Source organism: Ambystoma mexicanum, chromosome 10, assembly GCF_040938575.1.
Source record: "Ambystoma mexicanum isolate Mex_15411 chromosome 10, UKY_AmexF1_1, whole genome shotgun sequence".
In the NCBI taxonomy this organism is placed as follows: domain Eukaryota; kingdom Metazoa; phylum Chordata; class Amphibia; order Caudata; family Ambystomatidae; genus Ambystoma; species Ambystoma mexicanum.
In genome coordinates, this window is record NC_090932.1 from 1,710,375,088 (window position 1) to 1,710,395,665 (window position 20,578).

Here is a 20,578-nt window from a genome sequence, read left to right on the forward strand (position 1 = left end):
GGTTGTAATGAGGCCCTTTGTCTGATCATAACAGACTTGAACTATATAATAAATTGAACAGACTGCACGATGTGCCGCATAGAAAGCGCTTTAATATGCAAAATGGCTGTGTTTTGGTCCATGAAGGAAACAACCAGATTGAAGAAATGAAGGTTGCTGCTAATGGGGTTCCTAATGGGATCCTATGTGAAAAGGTATCAGAATGCAGTCAAACTCTAAACATGTTCTGATCTCAAGCGCAAAGAAACTGCTTACCCTTACTCAGCAGAAATACTCCTTAAATGTCAGACGCAGCCGCAGGAGTGCGAGCGCGAATGACAAGAGCGGTATTTATTGGTTGCCATGGTGATACCAAGGCGTCGCGTGGATGAACATACGCCTTGGGTCCCGCCCCTGTGCGAGCACAGGAGGCGGGACTGTCACCATGACTATTTGCTTGTTAAAGTAGTGTAGGGTTATACAAGAACAAACGCTCTGTTCGTTAAGGGAAAGCCTAGTGCCTGTAAATTAAATCAAAGTATATGGAGGATGGTATAGACTTATCTTGCCTGTGCTGGCAGAGAAGCCTTTTGTTTACGTGATTTGTAGCCAAAGTCCATGCTGGGTAGAAAGGGAGTGCGAGGTATTTAAAGAGGTACACTTCTAGAAAGCACTGGTGCATGTTGCACTCGAATCTCACATAGGCGAGCAATGGAAACTTTTATTAAGGGGAACATGGTATCTGTGCTGTACTTACTATCATGCACAAGCAGTGGCTGCGAACTCTCAAGTGGTTAATAACCACTGAACAGGTTATCAGGCCTTGTTCTGTCGAGAGAGGGGTGCCCGCTACCTTTGCAAACTAAATTTCAAGGAACCTGGGATTGGTAACCCTAGGTCTCCTGGGGGCAACCAGACGTGGTCTCCCTCTCACTGTGCTTAGAGAGGCATCAGCTTCACCTCACTGATGAGCCCCAACAAGGGTGAAACACGTGTATGGGGTTGCTGGTGGTACTCTCGTTCAGGTTGGAATTGCCATTGCATTTCGGTACTGGACTGCCCCTGGGCAGGACAAAGACTGATATGCAAATGGATATTTCCCATCTGTGAAAGGCACAGTGAGTAAAAGCAGTGGCTGCGAACTCTCAAGTGGTTAATAACCACTGAACAGGTTATCAGGCCTTGTTCTGTCGAGAGAGGGGCGCCCGCTACCTTTGCAAACTAAATTTCAAGGAACCTGGGATTGGTAACCCTAGGTCTCCTGGGGGCAACCAGACGTGGTCTCCCTCTCACTGTGCTTAGAGAGGCATCAGCTTCACCTCACTGATGAGCCCCAACAAGGGTGAAACACGTGTATGGGGTTGCTGGTGGTACTCTCGTTCAGGTTGGAATTGCCATTGCATTTCGGTACTGGACTGCCCCTGGGCAGGACAAAGACTGATATGCAAATGGATATTTCCCATCTGTGAAAGGCACAGTGAGTAAAAGCAGTGGCTGCGAACTCTCAAGTGGTTAATAACCACTGAACAGGTTATCAGGCCTTGTTCTGTCGAGAGAGGGGCGCCCGCTACCTTTGCAAACTAAATTTCAAGGAACCTGGGATTGGTAACCCTAGGTCTCCTGGGGGCAACCAGACGTGGTCTCCCTCTCACTGTGCTTAGAGAGGCATCAGCTTCACCTCACTGATGAGCCCCAACAAGGGTGAAACACGTGTATGGGGTTGCTGGTGGTACTCTCGTTCAGGTTGGAATTGCCATTGCATTTCGGTACTGGACTGCCCCTGGGCAGGACAAAGACTGATATGCAAATGGATATTTCCCATCTGTGAAAGGCACAGTGAGTAAAAGCAGTGGCTGCGAACTCTCAAGTGGTTAATAACCACTGAACAGGTTATCAGGCCTTGTTCTGTCGAGAGAGGGGCGCCCGCTACCTTTGCAAACTATCATGCACATACTCATTTAACTGTGGTGTAGAAAAATGAGTGCTTTCTACCCAGCATGGACTTTGGCTACAAATCACATAAACAAAAGGCTTCTCTGCCAGCGCAGGCGAGACAAGTCTATACCATCCTCCATATACTGTGATTTATTTTACAGGCACTTGGCTTTCCCTTAACGAACAGAGCGTTTGTTCTTGTATAATCCTACACTACTTTAACAAGCGAATAGTAGTCATGGTGACAGTCCCGCCTCCTGTGCTCGCACAGGGGCGGGACCCAAGGCGTACGTGCAACCACGCGACGCCTTGGTATCACCATGGCAACCAATAAATACCACTCTTGTCATTCGCGCTCGCACTCCTGCGGCCGCGTCTGACATTTAAGGAGCATTTCTGCTGAGCAACGGTAAGCAGTTTCTTTGCGCTTGAGATCAGAACATGTTTAGAGTTTTACTGCATTCTGATACCTTTTCACATAACTTAAACAGGATTGCTTACTCAGACTGGATTGGTCCATAACGAACATTAGAGTCCTATGGATTATAAGGCACATTAAATTGATTACCCAAATTTTTCAAAGCTACACTAAGTACATCTAAAAGAGTCCTATTGCATATCTTTGATTATGTTTCTTGTTTCTTGTTCTTTCCACTTTGACAACCACTACTATACTGTTGGAACATTTATACACATCTTGGAAATGGTATGTGTGTCTATATACGTTTGATTTTGAATTGATTGTGCAATGGTTGTTCCTGCATTATGTTGAATCATTGTTTTGTAACGGCGACAGATTGGGCATATTAAAATCATTGTACGGCCCTGACGAAGGTTAAAATAACCGAAATGTATTGGTTAACGTACACTAAATTAGAGCCAGTATCTTAAAGCCCATTCACATTGAATATGAGAATGAATATTCAGGAGTGATGAGAACATTAACAGATGCGCAATAAATATTATATTTTTCAGAAAATGACGCACTATGTCTGATTTGAATTTTTACGTAAATACAGAATTGACAGCACAGAATTGGAAAGTCCCAACCATAAGGGCAAACTGAGAGCACCAGTCTTAATAGAGTTATTTCACCCTATTTTTCTTTGTTCAGATACTTTGGTCCTTATGCCATAGGACCTTCATCAGACCGGTTGCCCCAGGCTAAAACATGATCAATAAATACAAAGCAAATTATGATTAATTAAAACCACATTAACAGTATGTGGTGCCCACCTTCAACTCCTTTGTGTTCACAAAAAAGAAATTGTCATGAAGTAAGGTTCCAGGAGTTTGACTCTCACCCGGAGTGGATTCAACCTAAAAATAAAAAACCAACACGGTCTGTCAGCGACATTGAGTCAACGGAGACAGCTGGACCGACTTCCTCTGACTCCTCTTTTGTTGTAAGAGACTATCCAAAATAAGAACAGTATCTAAAGAAAGCTGCTATAAAAAAAACAGCCCCTTCAAAAGATAGAGAGGATTGCATCAAGCTGGTAGAACAAGTGATAAATGAACTGCGACCAAACATAATTTCAGCCTTGACTATTACGGTGGCTCTGCTTATAAAATTGTATGAGCAACTAAGTGAAACATGTAAGGATCAAAATACGCAAATGGCGCTTGTAAACTCTAAAATCATCAACCTGGAAGTGGCAATAAAGAACATGAAGCAACAAGAAATTAACAATGTAAAAAAAACTAGATGTCAAATGCTCTGTTGAGAGACCAACTGAGAAATAATTCTGAAGACAAACGCCTATTGGCCGAGGTTGCCAGAGAAGCCTTGTTGATCTTAAAAAAACAGCAATCTAGTGGAAACACACAAGTTAAGGAGCTTGTATCAAAGGACCATAGAGATCACCAACGCAATAAAGATCTGCAGGATGAAATTACAGACGATCATATGGCGTCCAGTTCCAACGCGACACCTCTAAACGAACCAGCAGTATTGAGAGCTCAAGATAAATCTGTTGGTGGGTTCATGACATCAAATGAGCTTGCACTAAAGGAAAGTACATCGCTTGGCCGGCATCAAGATTTTATGAGCAAAACCAACACCAGAGATCAAATGACCATGCAAAACGAGCACAATCTGGAACCGGTTCCATCAACCTCTGCTAATGCAGAGGGACTTTTTGGAGCCCTTAAAAGATAAGAGGTGTGATCCAGTCAGTGCGTACTTTGCAATTTTCGAGAAACCAAAACAGAGTCGAACACTAGATGAAGAATGTAATGAAAAATCTGGGAAACAGATAACAAAACGAAAGAAAAAAAACAAAACATAGGAAATCGTAAGAACACGTTGGCAAAAAGCTTGTGTATATTCTTACGTAACATAAAGCTTTAAATGTGACTATACAAACGGATTTCCTGAAAGCATCGGCCACAACAAGTACGGACGTCCAGAGCCTGTCACAAAAACCATCAAGTAAAAACAATGTAGAGAATGAGGAAAAACCGAAGACCCAGAATGAACAACAAATAGAAGATGCCACGATTCTGGAGCTCCTTGTGAACTTATCAACCCACGAGGAGGAGCTTGACAAGGAAGTGGTTGAGCTGATAACCGAGGAAGAAGATTGCAGTGACCATGACTCTGACTCTGGAAAAGAAATACAGGTTGAAGTGAACAAACAACCTAGTAAATGGACGGAATTACGTCCAAAAAGGAAGTGTGTCATTGTAAATCCTCCAACTAATGAGAACCAAGACAATGCACTGTTGACTGAAGACGAGGGTGAACGTAAACAGTTCCTGACCCTAGTCGAACGTAGAGATCTTGTTATAAACAAAACAGCTAAAATTCCCTTCCAAAGAAGACAAACACTAGACAAAGTGAGCATAATGGAAGAAAATCCTCAAAAAACCAAATATTCAAAAGTAGTGTTGAATAGTGAAACTGGCAAGAAGAAAGTGAAATTCAGTGGGCAAGTCCACCGGATTGGATAAACGACAAAAGAACTTAAGTAAAAATGGCACAAAACGAAAGAAAAAAACAAAAAACATAGAACATTGTAAGAACACGTTGGCAAATATCTTGTGTAAATTCTTACGTAACATAAAAGCTTTAAATGTGATTATACAAATGGATTCCCTGAAAGCATCGGCCACAACAAGTACGGACGTCCAGAGCCTGTCACAAAAACCATCAAGTAAAAACGATATAGAGAATGTGGAAAAACCTAAGACCCAGAATGAACAACAAATAGAAGATGCCAAGATTCTGGAGCTCCTTGTGAACTTATCAACCCACGAGGGGGAGCTTGACAAGGAAGTGGTTGAGCTGATAACCGAGGAAGAAGATTGCAGTGACCATGACTCGGACTCTGGAAAAGAAATACAGGTTGAAGTGAACAAACAACCTAATAAATGGACGGAATTACGTCCAAAAAGTAAGTGTTTCATTGTAAATTCTTGTTACACTTCGGGCTTCCTTGCAGAATACGCCTCCTTTACAAGCTCCATATGCGGAGCAGATACAGGTTGCCATGGCGCCTGTACAAACTACGACGGAGTCCGTGTCAGCTGACACGTCCTGTACGTGGAAGACGTACGGCAAGACACGCCCCCATACGGCTTTAAAACCACGTCTTTCAAGGGGCTCGTTGCTGCTAATTAGCATTACAAGCTACAGCGGTTACGCCCGTTTACTCCTTCGTGTTTTCTCCGCACAAATTCCTAATCTGCTTACCTGGTTTTTGACCCTTGCCTTGCTTCTGGATTGGCTTGCCTCCTCCTTTATTCCTGTCGTGCTCGCCTGGCTTTTGACCCAGAACGTTATTGGATCCTGCTTCCTGCTGTCTCTTGCGGTACTTTATTCCAGCTAGCTGCTACTAGACGCGGAACGTCTTTGCCTTCCTCGCAGGTGACTTGCTATCAACCATCCAAAACTTTTCTACGCCTTATCTGGATTCGTGTGTGCTCAGGTACATACTTGTAATTGGCAATTCCACCCCTGCTATTAATTTTCTCCACGGCCTTGCTTGGATCTTTGCCTTTTGTTGGATTCTGGGACATTGAGTGACTGTCTTGTGAACTTGTCTTCAAGTGCATATAAACGCTTTGCTGATACTGCACCAACCCGGCACTAGTTCGACCCTCGTGCCGTTCGGGGCTATTTCCCTATACTAACATTCCTGTTTGTTATTTTCTCCTATCGTTGCCTTCTGTTTCATGGACTACTTTCCATCCTCAAAATATCCATATTCAGGTTAGTTGTTATTGGTTCGATACTTTAGGAAGTCTCTTTAGAATTATTCCCACTCATTGTGCTTATTCATATTTTTGTAGATTCACCCCGGGGAAGCTCCACTCCAATACTTACCTAGGTATTTTCCTGTAATATACTGCTGTTCTGATTACTTGGTTTATTTTCAACACTGTATAATATCTTTGTATTCCTTTGCAGCATTGGTATTGGCCGTGTGTGTTCTCCCCGCTCTTTTATTCAATTGACACCTCTGTCAGTCCCAATTGAAACAGCGGAGAGGTACATTGTAGAAAAGAGCCCCTCTTTGAGGAAGCCTGAGTCTTGTACTCAGGGGAGCTGGGATGGAAGGCTGAATATCAATTCTTGTACAACCATCATCTCCAAGGTGACTCATCCACATCTTGGGCCTACTTCGGAGTGGTGAGTAACAGAATTAGCAGCCACGAACAATGTCCACGGTGGCCAGTGGTGCTTTGACTCAAATCTTGCAAATGGTCACTGATCTACGAACCGACTTGACCAATGCACAAGAGGCACTGCGCCAACGTATGGACGCGATTCAGGCCTTGGTTACCACACCAGCGCCACAGATGGCAGCTGCTGGTGCTGCAGCTTCAAGATCAGGGTTTCCACCTCCACAGCAGGAATCAAACCCTATTATGCTTACAATCCAGTTCCCTCTAGCTCCTCCTGAACGCTTCCTAGGCGATCCTAAACAATACAGAACCTTCATCAACCAATGCAAACTGCATTTATTGTGCCGTCGCGGTTCATTCCCTACTTCTACTACTAAAGCGGCTTTTGTTTTGTCACATTTAGGAGGCACTGCAGCCGCATGGGCTAACCCATTGTTACAATCCAACAGTCATGTTCTCCACAATTGTGATGCCCTTCTTGCTATGATGAGTAAAGTATTTGATACATGTTATACAACTCAAGCTTCTGACCTGGAACTCTTAAAGCATTGACAAGGGAACAACTCCCTATTGGTTTATTTGGCCCGTTTCAATCAGTTGGTGGCAGAAACTGACTGGCTCGAAGAAAAGAAAACTGCAGTCTTCTATCAAGGCCTCTCAGATGAGTTAAAGGACATCCTCTCCACTGTTCCGGTAGTCCCCACAGCATTTAGGGAACTGCTAGATCTAGTCCTTCAGATTGATGCCCGTAAATCCAAAAGACGTGGCAAAAAGAAACCTGCTTTGTTGAGCACGGTTTCAGCAGAGACATCGTCCTCTTCACTTCCTGCGTCAGAACCTATGCAGATTGGTGTGGTTAGGGGTCCACTCACCCTGCTCAACGAGAATATCATAGATCGCACAATCTCTGCATGTATTGTGGGGCCTCTGACCATTTACTGCCCGAATGTCCCAAAAAACCCAAAAGAAAGGCGGGAAACGCCAAATCCCGACAGTAGACGGAGTCCCTACGTCGGGAAGTTCACCTTTGGACTCTACAGTACAGAACCCGAGCCACCTAGTTCACCTACCTGTTACGTTTTCCCTGAATCATGGTGTTTCATTCCAGACAACAGCAGTGATTGATTCAGGAGCAATGGGTAATTATGTTGATCAATGCTTTGCCTCTATGTCAGGGATACCACTGATTCGCAAAGCTATACCTGAAACAGTGAATGCAGTGGACGGTTCAATCCTTGTATCCGGAATGGTAACTCACCAGACGGTTCCATTACATATGAGTACCGACGAAGGCCATACTGAAGAGATATCATTCGATATCATCAAAGCGCCGGCCTAGAGAGTCATTCTGGGTATTCCATGGCTGAAGCTTCATAAACCTGCCATCGATTGGTCGACATCTCAGATTCAGTTCGCTTCCAACATAGGCAATACCCGATGCACTACATTGCTTGGAATTAGCCAGGATAGTCCTGTCAGGGCACTGGTTTCTCCTACTATGCATATTGGAGCCGTTTCTAACAACGCTGCCACTATGGTACCTTCTCAATATGCAGACTATGTGGATGTCTTCGACAAAGGGATGGCAGAGACTCTACCTCCACATAGAGTCTATGATTGCCCAATAGACCTAGTACCGGGGGTAAAGATACCATCCGGCAGGGTGTATTCACTCACTCTCAAAGAAGACGAAGTACTTAAAGAGTACATAGACAAGGCCTTGGCCATGGGATTTATTCGTCCATCCAAATCACCAATTGCATCACCGCTTTTCTTTGTTCCTAAGAAGGAAGGGGATTTACGTCCCTGTATTGACTATCGTGCATTGAATGCAGGTACCATAAAAAAACAGTACCCTCTCCCCCTGATCTCTGATCTCTGTTCTCGTTGATCAGTTGGGATCCTCCAAAGTATTTACTAAGCTCGATCTCAGAGGAGCTTATAATCTGGTCCGTATGAGAAAGGGGGATGTATGGAAGACTGCTTTTAAAACACGTTACGGTCTATTTGAATACCTTGTGATGCCCTTTGGGCTATGTAATGCCCCAGCCACCTTTCAGGCATTCATGAACGATTTGTTTTATAACATCATTGACCAGTTTGTTGTAGTCTACCTGGATGACATTTTGATCTATTCACGAAACCAGGAAGACCATGAAATACATGTCAAAACAGTGCTCCAACGTCTGGGGGATCACAAATTGTTTGTAAAAGCCAAAAAGTGCATATTTCACGCCTCAGAGGTGGAATTTTTGGGGTATGACCTTACTAACAACGGGGTGCGCATGAGCCAGTCCAAAATTAGTCCTATCCTGGAATGGCCTGTACCCTACTCAGTCAAATCTTTGTAATCTTTCCTGGGATTTGAAAATTTCTATAGACACTTCATCAACGGCTTTTCTGAAATCTCTGCACCTCTTACCTCCCTGACGAGTGCCAAGGTGCCATTTGTATGGTGTTCGGTTCAGCCCTCTTTGCGCGATCATCCTTGATTGGGTCTCAAACCATCCAAAAGAAATTGCTGATTTCAACCTAGAAGTAATTCAGGGTATGCCATTTATCCAAGGGCGCATCTATGTACCCTCAGGTCAAGCTAGAACCTTAGCTCTCCAGTGGTCCCACGATTCTTTGGTTGCAGCACATCCAGGAAGTCAAAAAACTCTTGAGGCCTTACGGCGTTGGGCTTGGTGGCCTTCCATTGCTCGCGATGTAAAGGACTACATTTTGACCTGTTCCATATGAACTCAATGTAAGACCTCTAGAGCCAAACCAGTAAGCTTATTACAACCTCTGCCTGTTCCGTACAAACCTTGCCAGATGGTGTCAATGGATTTCATTGTGATACTCCCTGACGTCCAGGGTCATGACATTATTTGGGTGATTGTGGATTATTTCACAAAATACGCACTGTTCATACCTTGTTCCAGCTTGCCTTCGGCTCCGGAATTGGCGAGACTGTTCATGACGAATGTGTTTCGTTTCTTTGGCTTACCCTCTGTCATTGTTTCCGACCGTGGTACACAATTTACGTCACAATTTTGGAAGGCTCTTACAGCTTCCCTGGGCATCGAGGACAGGTATTCCTCGGCATACCATCCTCAGATGGATGGGCAGACTGAGAGAACCAACGCTACTATCGAACAGTACCTACGCTGTTTATGCCTTCAGTTCCAACAGTCCTGGTTTACTTCTCTGCCTTACGCAGAGTTTGCATATAACAATTCTATGCATACGTCAACAGGGGTTTCTCCCTTTTTTGCCCTGTATGGTGGCCATCCTAGGGCACTCCCACTTGATCCGGTATTGCCGGCTGTCAACCCAGCTGCAAGAGACTGTGTGAGAGATCTCGATAAGATTCATCGGGATGTACGCTGTCATTTGCTCCAAGCTCAAGAATGTGCCGAAAAAAATGCTGATGTGCATCGATCCCCGGCACCGGTCTATCGGAGCAGCATGAAGGTATGGTTGTCGTCCCGTAATTTACGAATTGCGGGCAAACGTTTGCTTTTGCCTAAATACGTGGGACCCTATGCCATTACTGATGTTATAAATCCTGTGGCGGTCAAGCTCTCCCTGCCGCGCTCATGGCAGATACATCCAGTTTTTCACGTCTCCCTGATCAAGCCTTTCATCCAGGGAACTCGTCTACCTGCACATCCCTCGCCGATCTTGGTGGATGGAGAGGATGAGTACGAGGTTTTGCGCATCCTGGACTGCAGGGTGTCTAGGGGTACATTGTTCTACCTGGTGGATTGGAAAGGTTATGGGCCTGAGGACCGTACCTGGGAGCCTTTGTCCAACTTACATTGTCCGGAGCTTCTGAGTAGTTTCCATTCCACCAGGGTGTTGCCGGTGTCTTTGGGGGAGGATGCTGTTACACTTTGGGCTTCCTTGCAGAATACGACTCCTTTACAAGCTCCTCTCTGGAGCAGATACAGGTTGCCATAGTGCCTGTACAAACTACGATGGAGTCCGTGTCAGCTGACACGTCCTGTACGTGGAAGACGTACGGCAAGACACGCCCCCATACGGCTTTAAAACCACCGTCTTTCAAGGGGCTTGTTGCTGCGTTACAAGCTACAGCGGTTACGTCTGTTTACTCCTTCGTGTTTTCTCTGCACAAATTCCTAATCTGCTTACCTGGTTTTTGACCCTTGCCTGGCTTCTGGATTGGCTTGCCTCCTCCTTTATTCCTGTCGTGCTCGCCTGGCTTTTGACCTGGAACGTTATTGGAATCTGCTTCCTGCTGTCTCTTGCGGTACTTTATTCCAGCTAGCTGCTACTAGACGCGGAACGACTTTGCCTTTCTCGCAGGTGACTTGCAATCAACCATCCAAAACTTTTCTACGCCTTATCTGGATGCATGTGTGCTCAGGTACATACTTGTAATTGGCAATTCCACCCCTGCTATTAATTTTCTCCATGGCCTTGCTTGGATCTTTGCCGTTTGTTGGATTCTGGGACATTGAGTGACTGTCTTGTGAACTTGTCTTCAAGTGCAGATAAACGCTTTGCTGATACTGCACCAACCCGGCTCTAGTGCGACCCTCGTGCCGTTTGGGGCTATTTCCCTATACTAACATTCCTGTTTGTTATTTTCTCCTATCGTTGCCTTCTGTTTCATGGACTACTTTCCATCCTCAAAATTTCCATATTCAGGTTAGTTGTTATTGGTTCGATACTTTAGGAAGTCTCTTTAGAATTATTCCCACTCATTGTGCTTATTCATATTTTTGTAGATTCACCCCGGGGAAGCTCCACTCCAATACTTACCTAGGTATTTTCCTATAATATACTGCTGTTCTGATTACTTGGTTTATTTTCAACACTGTATAATATCTTTGTATTCCTTTGCAGCATTGGTTTTGGCGGTGTGTGTTCTCCACGCTCCTTTATTCAATTGACACCTCTGTCTGTCCCAATTGAAACAGCGGAGAGGTACATTGTAGAAAAGAGCCCCTCTTTGAGGAAGCCTGAGTCTTGTACTCAGGGGAGCTGGGATGGAAGGCTGAATATCGATTCTTGTACAAACATCATCTCAAAGGTCCCTCATCCACATCTTGGGCCTACTTCGGAGTGGTGAGTAACAATTCTCCAACTAATGAGAACCAAGACAATCCACTGTTGACTGAAGACGAGGGTGAACGTAAACGGTTCCTAACCCTAGTTAAACGTAGAGATCTTGATATAAACAAAACAGCTAAAATTCCTTTCCAAAGAAGACAAACACTAGACAAAGTGAGCATAATGGAAGACAATCCTCAAAAAAACAAATATTCAAAAGTAGTGTTGAATAGTGAAACTGGCAAGAAGAAAGGTAAAATTCAGTGGACGAGTCCACCGAATTGGAGAAACGACAAAAGACCTTCATTAAAAACAGTAAGCAAAAATATGATTTAAAAGAACAAGACAGCTTCCAATTATCGCATTCTGGTAGAAAGAATCTTTCGGTCTCAAGACCCTCTAATTCTGAACAGATACAATTATTCAGACACATACCGCAACTGCGATCTGTTGCCACTAAGGACATTAAAACTGTTGAATTTTTAGACGAGGTGTCCACGGATAGAGTCATAGTACACATATACTCATGAATTATTTGTGATTTGATTCTAAATTGCAGTATGGATCTGAATTCATTGGGCTTTGATATAAAGGAAGTCTTTACCAAGGATGATTTATCCAACGATCATGATCAAAAAAATGACCCCACAGAAGTAAGAGCCTCAATAAACAATAACGAGCAAAATTGTGATTTGCAATAGAAGACTGAGAAAACTAAGAGATGTCCCATACAGTCCGATTATATTACCAAGCTAGTCGACAATAAATTCTGCATTCAGGAGGACGCCGAAAGCCCAATGAAACAGATTAAAATCACGGTGGAGGGTAATGTGTTACCAACAAAAGATGCTAAGAAAGAAGTAGAGACTTCGGGACCCAGGAAGGAATTGAGAAAATGGAGTTGGCTGGGAGAAAGTTTAAATCTATCCTCAGAGAGCTAATGCCAAATAAATGATTCAGTCTGGATGGGCTTGTGGAATACACAAGGGTTTACTCATCTTTTTGGAGGATCAGAATTATACTTGAATAATTTGGACATTATCTGCCTACAAGAAACATGGTTTCAAAGATTGCCAAGTGCGGTAGGCTTTGAAATCACCTTGAACCCTGCCATTAAACAAGACAAAGGTAGACCAATGGCAGGTCTAATAACCATGGTGAAGTCAACTAAAAACCTTCATATAAGCAAAACAACAAACCCTTCGCCTTATCTACAAGTCTCAACTATTGAAATAGGAGTTCTAAGCAGGGGGAAAAAGAACTTGCTGCACATTATCAACATCTATTGGCAACATGCTGCAACTGATGAATCGGAATTCCTTGAACTGATCTGCAAGAACATAGACTCTATCAAAACAGCAGGAGAAGAACCAGCCATTATATTGTGCGGAAACCTCAATATGGAATGCCTGCAAGCGGACATGAGTAGAAGGAAAAAAAGAAATAATAAAGACCTGTATCAAATCAAATCAGCATGGGCAGAAGAAATGAATAAGAGAGATTTAACCTTGATGAATGGTAATGTTCGAGGCGATATTCCCCCAAATCCAACATGGATCCAAGGTCAGAGCAAATCAATATTGGACTACTTTTCCGCTTCCAACCTTATGGTCGATAAGATGTCGTATCTCAAGGTGATAGAGACGACTCTGAGCGATCTTAATCTGGTCGCAATCAAAATAGATGGCCTAGATAATCGAAAGAGTCATGGAGGGTTCATATAAGTGTAACACCAGGGAGAAACCGGATCGGAATTGATGGTGAGACAATATTACTGCTAACCCAACTGCTCCAGGATAGGGGGAACTCTGATCAGATGGATCCAATAGAACACCCAGCACTTTTACAGCACTACGTTGAACAAGTTGGAAGGCGTAAATCAGGCTTCAGACATCATCACTTTATGATCCCCAAATTGTGTCAAGAAAAAGGGGGCAAAGAAGAGCGATAAGAGAGATCCTGGCTAACCATCTATGTGAACGTCACATTGAAAACTGGAAAATAAAATCTGAATATAAAATGTGGTATCACTCCCACAAAAACTTAATGCTTCAAAAAGATGCAGAAGAAATGATGGAGACCATGGCTGACAGGAACACGAGAAATTTATGGAACATCATCAACAATGTCGAGGCACCGCAAGGAGCCCTTAAAGTTTCACAGGTTACAGAGAAGCAATGGATTGACCATTACTCAGAACTATTTAAGAAGCAGTGTCAATTTGATTACCAGGACCCAGAGTCCCTTGGCTCTTGGGATTTAGAAATCAGCCGAAGTGGCATTTTAGAAAACATCAAAAGAATAAGCTCTTCAAGGGCCCCCAGCCCGGATGGGCTGACAAACGCAATACTAAAGCAGAACCCAGAAGAATGGGATGACTTCTGCTAGAATCTTCTTCGAAACATCTTAAAAGAAGGAAGGGTGCCAAGGTCCTGGAAAACTGCCATAATTGTACCAATATTTAAAAAAGGCTTAAGATCTGAGCCAAAGAACTTCAGACCCATTGCCTTACTGGACGTTGTTGGAAAGATCGTTGCAACCCAGTTACTGTATCAGCTAACAACATGGATCAAAGGAGCAGAAGCATTTGATATTCGACAAACAGGGTTTGTGAAAGGAGTTTGTTGCTCCTTGAACTTGTTTCTGATCAACCTGTTAAAGATGGAGGCGATTAAAAAAAGATCAAGAATATATGTAGCCTTTGTCGATCTGGCTCAATCCTTCGACAGCATTGATCGAGAACGACTCTGAACCAAGATGGATGCAAACAAATGCCCTAAGAGTCTAATAAAGGCGATTCAAGCGATGTATTCAGAGACAGATATCAAAATTAGGCTCGATCAAATGGGCTCCCTCTCAGCTGTAATAAGAACTAGAGGAGTGAAGCAGGGTTGCCCAATGGAAGCAACCCTATTCAATGTTTTCATCTCAGACGTCGGAAGAGCAATGGACTAAGTAAGGGCTTTACCTGTAAAGATCAATGTAAACCCGCTGCATTACGTCCTATATGCAGATGACATTGTTCTTCTGAATACAACTCCGATTGAATTACAACGCAAACTGAAAGCTTTGAAATCATATTTGGACTCCAATTGATTGGTCATAAACGTTGACAAAACAGAGATTCTAGTTCTTCAAAACCTATTAGGATCAACGTCCAACAAGAAGAAGAAATTTAACTGGACGATTGGTGGTGAACTGATTATTTGTGCCAATCAAATTCAATACTTAGGAGTCCTAACCAGCTCACACATTAATGATGACCCAATGGCACAAAAAATCAAAAGAACATGTAAACTCTTATCTGTTCAAGGAATGCTAATAAACAAAAGATATGGAAAATTTGCCTTAGAAACCAGGGATAGAGTTTTACAAATCTAAAGTTATACCATCATTGATTTTTGGAGCTGAAACAATGCTGGGATGTCTGCATGCTGCGTGGACATGGTGTGAAACACCTACTGGAATAAAATCCTGCAACTCCGAAGAGGCGCTCCAATTGCCTGCATATGTTATGAATTGGGATTAACATCAATAAATGCAAGGGAGATGCGGAATTCCCTAGTATTATACAGAAGCATCATAGGAGCAGATGACTTAGCACAATTCAAGATCTTGACCTCGCCGAAAAAGAAAGATGCCTGATTCAATTATTGAGCAATGGGAACGAACATGTGAAAGTCTCTTGTCACAGTTAAGTCTTAACATAGAATCCTTGAAGCAGAACCCAAATAAAGTAAGAGCAAATTATGGGAGCAGGATTGGTGTGAAACCATAGATGTAAGATCTACTCATAGATGTATGAATCAAGTTCCCCCTGAAGCAAGATCAATGAATAACCTACCTAAATATCTAGACATCTTTCCTTGTAGCAATAAAAGGAGTATCTTTATGAAATTCCGCCTACAGTTGTTCAAAACAAAGGAGGTATTGAATTTGTGGCTGTTAGGCAGAAACCTGTGCAGTTCCCTCTGGGACCACTGCAAAAGATTTAGGACTACAGGTGTTTGGCAGTAAACCCACTTGGTAGCAGTCTGTACCACACAGATTCACTTGGTAGCTGTGGCTGAGCAGTCAGACTTCCCTCAAGAAGAGTTAGGCAGTATACAGAGTATTCACAATAGGTCAAAAGAACACAATAGAACAAGTAAACACTGACCAGGGCTTGGTGTAAAAGAGATATAATTATTTATTTAAAACCACATCTAGAAAAACACACAGGCACTAATAGTAAGCAATCCAAAAACACGGTCACTAAAAGATATACACTCCCTTAAAAGAATATTAGACAAGTCTTAAGTAAAGCCCCACTTATTTTCAGACAGCGGTGAGCGCTTAACGTAGATGGCACTCTAATAATTTGTTTTAAAAAGGGAGAGAAAAGCAGAGAATAAATTGAAACAGATTCCAACACTTTTTCACGAACACAACAAGAGAGGAAGGCAAAGTAACACCGTGAGTTTAGAGTCAGTAGGCCGGATCCGTTTTAAGAGGATCAAAACGAAATGTGTCCAAGGTCACACGGTTGCAGTGCACAAAAGTCTTGTAACGATTCAAAAAGGAGTTGGACCAAAGAAAGGGACCAGTTAGAGGGTCAAGGCGGCCAGCCCAGTCCAGAACGTTAAGGGGTTATTATTACCTTGTAGCAATCTTTAGAAAGGGAGGCCTGGCGGACACGGTACCTTAAAGTGGTGAGAATACTCCAGCGGGGGCAGTTGTTCCTGGCAGCAGATGCAAGTCGGTACTTCGTCCGGCGGAAGAGAGGATCTCGTCGGGGAGGTAGACAGGAGTCTGTTGCACTGCCAGGGAAGAAACCAGCCGCAGAGTTTCTCAGGTAAAAGGAGCGGTCCGTTGATTCGCGGTCCAGTGGTAAGTGGCTATCCGGTTGCCGGGGTGCTTGACACGGGCAATTCGACCACAAACCGGTCTGGGGTGCGAAGAGAAGAAGGTAAACTGGTTGTGCCCACCAGTCAGGGGAAGAAGCCTCTCCAGCCGGGAGATCTTCTCTGTCGTCGGGAAGTGGTGAGTCGGTTCCGCAGGGCTCCACTGGTGGTGTCGTCGTGGTAGGTCGGCTCAGCTTCTCCCTCGTCGGATTCTCAGGTCCTGTGGCGACTTCTGAAGTTCCAGTCCCCAAAGCCCTGCTTTTATGCAGCATACCCCCATTCACTCAGCCTAGCTGTCAATCAAACATGCTAAGTGGTGAGCCGGCCGGCTCACCACTTGGGCCAATCACACAAGAGTGCGACTTGAGTTACCAAGGTAACTCAGTGCAGGGTGCCTAAACCTCCTCAAACACCCCCTGTGGTACCCAGACAGAGTGGCACCACTTTTGGAGGCTTCTGTGGAGAAGCCCGCCAAAAAGTGGAACAAAGGGCTCGACTTGGGTTGGAGTCACAGAAGAGAACACAAACGCCATTTTAGAATCGAGTCCTGGCAAAAAATACCAACCGGCGAATTAATATTAATTAAATAAACCGGCGGTATGTTCGAGGCTATGAGAATTAAATAATTAAAGTTGGTAGCCTCGAACAATGGGAAAATCCCATAGGGATATAGTCGCGGTCGAATATAAAAAGTAGTATCCACTGCCACCAGCCAAAACTCGATCAGGGGGGACGGAGACGTGCCCCCTCGACTAACAGACCCCGGGGCAATCGAATTGCCCCGGCCAGTACGTCCACAATATGATGGTTTGTACTGGTTTCTGTTAATAATTTGGGACTAGTAAAGCCAATGGTGACTTTACATGCCCTGGGAGACAGTAGTCAGTCCCAGGGTATGGAGTCTATGGTGGGGTGTCAATATGACACCCCTGTGTTACTGCACGGAGGGTGCTGTGTAACACACATAGTAAAAACACATGAGACCCTATGGAGTAAAGGACACCATAGCCCATAAAACACATTAACAGTCAAAGGAACACCATAAATCATGTCCAAGAGTGGGAGAAAAGGAGTCTCACTCTTGGCAGGAAAAAAAAAAAAACTCCAGAAATCCAGCAAAGCTGCTGGGGGATTCACTAGGTTAGGAAATTCAGCCTAAAGAGAGAATTCTCCCTAACACTCGGCCCCCAGACTAAGGGACAGGAGGATTTAATCCACTCCTGGATACATTTCATACCTCTAGTCGATGACATACATCCTAGAGAGACCATCAGCATTTTGGTGGTGACACCCAGACCTGTGTTCTATGGTGAAATCAAAGGATTTCCTTTGTAAGCTATATGACCTACAAACCCTTTGAGGAACATCAGTCTTTTTAAAGTTATAGGGGATCTGGTTGACCAGTCCCTCAGAGGTTGTTACAACTTCTGAACCTGTTTTAGGCTTTTTCAAGGGGTCCGTATAAAGGATTCCCTTAGATTTAGAGGGACCTCCAGAGGTCCTCACCACCTCTCTGTTAGGAGAAGGGTGGGTTTTAGGCCTCTTGGTTGGAGGGGATGGAGATACGCAAGGTACATGCTTCTCCTTCCTCTTAGATCTACCTTTACCTACTTTAGGAGTTTCCCCCTTAAGTCTAGGAATTGGGTTGGAGTCTTCTGTGGAAGGTCCAACAGTCTGAAGGTTTTTGGCCTTAGACTTTTCTTTTCTGGTTTTCCACCAGCACTGAGAATTACCAGTTCTCTTAGGCCTAGTTAGGGTTCCAGTAGGTCTATCCACCTCTTCCTCAGAAGCAGGGGGAGTCACAGACTCTATAACTGGGGGAACAATGATGGAGCTTGGTTGGGGCTCCCATTTCCCTAACATGTTGGCCTGAAATTTGCCTAGGTCAGAGGTCAACTTACCAACACCAGGGCTTGTAGTGGGGTTCTCAGTAGAGGTTCCCACAGGCTTAGAGGACCCCATAGCCCATACAACACATTAACAGTCAAAGGAACACCATAAATCATGTCCAAGAGTGGGAGAAAAAAGAGTCTCACTCTTGGCAGGAGAAAAAAACAAACTCCAAAAATCCAGCAAAGTTGCTGGGGGACTCACTAAGTTAGGAAATTCAGCCTAAAGAGAGAATTCTCCCTAAAGTGGCATAGAAAAGAGTTTCTGGATGTACTTTGTCGATTCTGTGACAAATCAAGCGAGACTTTGAAACATCTTGTTCTGCATTGCAAAAAAATTAAAAGGACCTGCGATTGTCATACCTGGGGAAAGCAATGATAGAAAGGCCTTGTTTAAGTGAAGAAGAGTGTTGGAGAGTGATGCATGAAGGTACTGACAATAAACTAATCTTTGCTCTGACATTCTTCTTGGAAGAGATCGAAAAGAGACTTGCAAAAATAGTGATAGTAATGAAACTGACCTTAGATGATTGGCCGTTTGTAAAGTGCAAGACTAAGTTAAACTTTTCCTGTTCCTTTAATATGCCTAACTTGTTTTTGCAACTGAATGGAAACCATGAGTAATGTTGCTTAATGCATTTTTAAAGTTTGTAATGAACTATAATAAAGAGAAATGAAAAAAGAAAATGCAATGTATTCATTACCCCAGGGACACACTCCAGAGAGAGTCCTTACGTTGCATTGGCCCTTCAACCACCCTTACCAGGAGACATTTTGTAGCAGTCCTGAAGTTCAGTATTCAAAATGTAAAGTGTCAAAAATGGTACATTCTCTTAATTCAGAGACACTGAATCCATGAAAGTTGATTTGTATCGACATTAGCCAATGCAATACTGCACTCATTGCTACAGGCAATGTCACCAGCTGGAGAAATAGATGGCGCTATGAAACATTCTGCTAATCCCTCGCTGCCAACCACCGTAGGGTGCGTACGGAAAACATACCTTCATGTAACATCTATGTGCAAGAATATTGTGCTTTCAAGGCCAAACTAAAAAGAGTACACAATTACTATTTGTGCTTTAAAAAATGTATTAACAGTTAATGTCAACTTCAAATAATATATTTATTTGGCAGTCACAATGTTTTCTATACAATGTATACATGCAGTAAAAGGAAACAGTTCATATGTACAAACCCGTGCAACATACTTAAAAAAGATAAAACAACCCATTTTCAGCTTCTTTGGTCACTAATGAAGTCTAAGACAGATCACTAAAATTCCATAATTAACATATCGTCCACTAACTCCTTATGGTCAAATATATCTGATTGTAATCATTATCACATTGCCATCCAAAAAGACTGTCTAGTAACTGTTCTCAATTGTCTGTAAGAGTCTGACTTGCTCAAGTTGACTTTTGGCTGATCTCATAAAGCAGCACATCTCCCCGTGACTCAGTGCGCTCTGACACAGCTATGCTTGAATGGGGTAAATACCAAAATGCTACAAAAATAAAGAAATCATACTGCACCTATGCCCGCTGGGGCTATTGCTGCTGATTTCCTCAAGACATTGCTGTTCATTCGATATTTCATCATATTTTGGGCCTCATCACGAGTTGGGCTGTATTGCCGGCTTTAATACTGCCAAAAACAGGGATTTTCACCTCCAGAAAAAAGCTGGAGGTAAAACAGTCGATTTAGCGGCCAACTCGTGATAGGGCCAGCCCTTAAATGTGGCGGTAATCCCGTTACCACCGCACAGCCCAACTCGTCATGAGGCCCTTTGTCTTTAAATTCACACGGCAGTGAAGAATGAAGACTTTACAACAGCCATGTGTGTAATTGTCCATTACATTACTTGCACTAGTACTTATAGCAGGTGTGGTGACATTGCCCGTTGGTATTGCAATCTGTTTGCTATACTTCTGCTGAGTCATGGTAATTCAGACTGGTTTTCTGACTGAACCTCTTTTGACATTCAGAGCACTGGTAAGGTTTTATGACTGTGCATGTCCTCTCCTGCTGTCTTAGACCGTCCTTCCTACTGAATGTTTTGGCCATTCTGTGCACTGATAACGTTTATCTCTGCTGTATTTAGGGGCTGATTCATGGAATTTGTGTGCCGAAAAACAGGGATTTGTGCGCCATTCTGCCCGCAAATCCCTCTTTAACAAATGGGATTTGCGGGCA

The 20,578-nt window shown here is 43.5% G+C and overlaps 1 protein-coding gene across 1 annotated transcript in view; it reads right to left on the minus strand.

The window, feature by feature from the left end:
• Positions 1 to 20,578, minus strand: part of LOC138492758 (zinc finger protein 91-like) — a 237,196-nt gene that overhangs the window by 171,728 nt on the left and 44,890 nt on the right. The gene's annotated exons all lie outside the window — the stretch shown is intronic.